Source organism: Teleopsis dalmanni, chromosome 1 (genome assembly GCF_002237135.1).
Source record: "Teleopsis dalmanni isolate 2A chromosome 1, ASM223713v2, whole genome shotgun sequence".
NCBI lineage: Eukaryota > Metazoa > Arthropoda > Insecta > Diptera > Diopsidae > Teleopsis > Teleopsis dalmanni.
The window spans coordinates 232,737,145-232,740,656 of NC_051846.1; positions in this window are offsets into that span (position 1 = coordinate 232,737,145).

The following is a 3,512-nucleotide window of genomic DNA, read 5'->3' on the forward strand; positions in this document are numbered from 1 at the left end:
AAAGTTTTTTCAACCATCGACCTGATTAAGGCATATCACCAGATACCAGTTGAACCGGGGGATATTCCAAAAATGGCGATCATAACTCCATTTGGATTATTTGAATTTACTAACATGACATTCGGACTTTGCAATGCAGGTCAAACATTTCAACGCTTCATTCACGAAGTATTACGAGATCTCGAATTTGCCTTTGCCTATATTGACGACGTCATTATTGCATCAGCAAACGAGGAAGAGCACAGGCAACACTTGCAACAAGTATTCGAACGATTCAGAAAACATGGTTTAATAATAAACGTATCAAAATGCGTTTTTGCTCAAAACACAGTAAAATTTCTTGGTTATCTCATCAGTGAAAAGGGCATTCAACCTCTACCAGATCGAGTGAAGAGCATCAGCGAGTACCCGCTTCCAACAAAAACAAAAGAATTAAGAAGATTTCTAGCATTACTTAACTTTTATCGCAGGTTCGTACCAAACGCTGTAGATTCTCAAACTGCACTTCAACAAATGATAAAAGGAAACAAGAAGAACGACAACACACCGTTATGCTGGACCGAAGTGAACAAAACAATCTTCCAAAAATGTAAAGATGAACTAACAAACTCGACACTACTTGTTCATCCGTCAAAAACTGCTACGCTTGCATTACAAGTAGACGCCTCGGATAAAGCTCTCGGCGCAGTTCTTCATCAAGTGACAAACAGCACGTTCCAACCACTCGGTTTTTTCTCTAAACGATTAACAGATACACAAAAACGATACAGCACATACGATCGTGAGTTGTTAGCCGCATATCAGGGCATAAAACATTTTCGACATATGTTAGAAGGTCGTGAATTCGTATTAATAACTGACCACAAGCCACTCACGTTCGCATTCCAGCAAAAGTCCGACAAGGCTTCACCACGTCAAGTCCGACAGCTTGATTATATAGGTCAATTTACAACGAATATCGTTCATGTCAGCGGAAAAGACAACATCCCAGCAGATTTTCTCTCGCGGATAGATAGTATTAGCATCCCAAAAATCGACTACGATTGTATAATTGGATTACAACGATGTTGCCCACAACTACAAGATATCAAAAACAACAATTCCATCGAAATCAAACTTTTATCTTTACCAACAATATCAGATAAAATTTATTGCGAAGTTTCAACTGGGCGAATTCGTCCTTACATTCCGCAGAAATACCGGCTACATATCTTTAAAGCTACGCATGGGTTGTCTCATCCCAGCATTCGGGGCACAACAAAAATGATAGCTGAAAAATTTTTCTGGCCTTCTATAAATGCTGATATCAGAAACTGGACCCGACAATGTATCCCATGCCAACGTTCTAAAGTGCAACGTCACAACCGTTCACCTATTTGTCAATATGAACTCGCTGAACACAGATTCGAACATATAAACATAGATATCGTCGGCCCGCTACCACCATCAAACAACTGCACATATATATTAACCATCATCGACCGTTTCAGCCGATGGCCAGAAGCAATTCCGATCCCAGATCAAACAGCGGAAACCATCGCAAACGCACTGATTACTCAATGGATCGCACGTTTTGGCGTACCCTTACGTATCACAACAGACCAAGGAAGACAATTTGAATCTTCATTGTTCAACCAACTAGCTGAAGTTATCGGTTGCAAACACTTACGAACTACGAGTTACCATCCTCAAAGTAACGGAATGGTGGAACGATTTCACCGCACATTAAAAGCAGCCTTAATGTGCCACCAAACAACTTCTTGGACAGAAGTTTTACCAATAGTATTGTTAGGTCTACGCACGACTTTTAAACCAGACATTGGAGCTTCTGCTGCTGAAATGCTATATGGCCAAACTCTACGTTTACCGGGCGAAATAGTAAGCAACCCTAGCCACAGAAATATAAATCAACACGATTTCATAACCAAGCTAAGAGAACAAATGCAGAGCGTCAAGGCAACGTTGGTATCGCATCATATAGACCGAGGCTACCACATCCAACCGGCTCTAAGCTCAGCCACGCATGTATTTATACGAAATGACAAGGTAAAACCACCATTGACGCAACCTTACGATGGTCCTTACCAAATACTAGAGCGAAATGACAAGACGTTTAGAATACTGATCGAAAACAAAGAACAAACAGTTAGCATAGATCGTCTTAAAGCTGCTTTCATATGTCCCGATACAGACATTGACATCCACAACAAATCAATGGTATACCACACTCCAAACAACGTTAATGGCGACCAGTCTGTGCGACCAAATACAACAGCTAACCTGACAAAATCAGGACGCAACGTTCGCTTTCCAACCAAATTCAGTGACTCCATCACTTAGGGGGGAGTACTGTGGCAGCACCAAAAAATATAATAAAAAGAACTGTCAACAAGGCACAAAGGAGACAACAATATCCGCAGTTCCCGCCAGTAGTAGTTTGGAAAAAGACAAAGCAGCACGTGAATAAAACGTAAAAACACAAATCTTAACTTTAAGAATATTTTATAATAACTAAGTATAAGAAATAAATAAACTTATCCATTACCAATACGGAGTGTTCAATTCGAAATAAAACCCAACATAACAAACCACTACAAGTATATGTAAGCTGTACTATTAATTCTAGCATTAGCTCATTGAAATGAACTGCATAATATGAAATATGAATATCAAAAAAAAAAAAAATGCAATACAATCGTTAATGCACCTTTATTGCAATACTGTGCTCAATGCCACTAAAACGAAAAATTGTATTTTTTTCTAGCTCTATAAGTATACCATGAAACAATTAAAAATGTTTTATAAATTTCGTCAAAATGAAATTAAGTTAATTTCGAAAATGCTCAAATTAAGGAAATCATATGCTTTTTGTTCAAAAATCGAATGTTAAAATTACATGCTCCAAACACCATTTGTATCTGGAATATTTAAAGAGTTTATTATTATATCTATGAAGCGTGGCATTTAGTGGTTTTATTAGCTTTAGTGGAATTTTGGTATGTGAATTATTATTTTTCACTATATTTTAAATTAATAACAGTAACAGTTCTTTCTTTATATTCAAATTTAAAACTTTGCACTACTTTCAAAACATTTCCCGGTTTTATTAAAGTCAACTGTCAAATGTCAATGGCAACATTTATTTAAAAAAATGACACCTTTTCGTTATCTCAACTTTATCTTTTGCTTAAAATTCATCTAACGCACACTTGTATTCGAAATGTCCCTTAATTTCAGCCTTCGTTTAAACGAAATGAGTGCCATTTTGCTTAATTTCGTTTTAATCGTAAAACTGAATTTTGTATGGAAAATACAACTTAATTCCGCTGAAACGAAGATCAACTTAAGATTTTTACGAAATTAAGGTGTGTCTGAACATAGCATAACACAAAAGTTTTAATTAGGTTCATTTCTACACTAAATGCAATTATCGTTAACCGTATAAATTTAGATTAGATGAATAAGATTCTGTAAATGGAGTAATTAAATATTTTTAATACAAAATGTTAAAA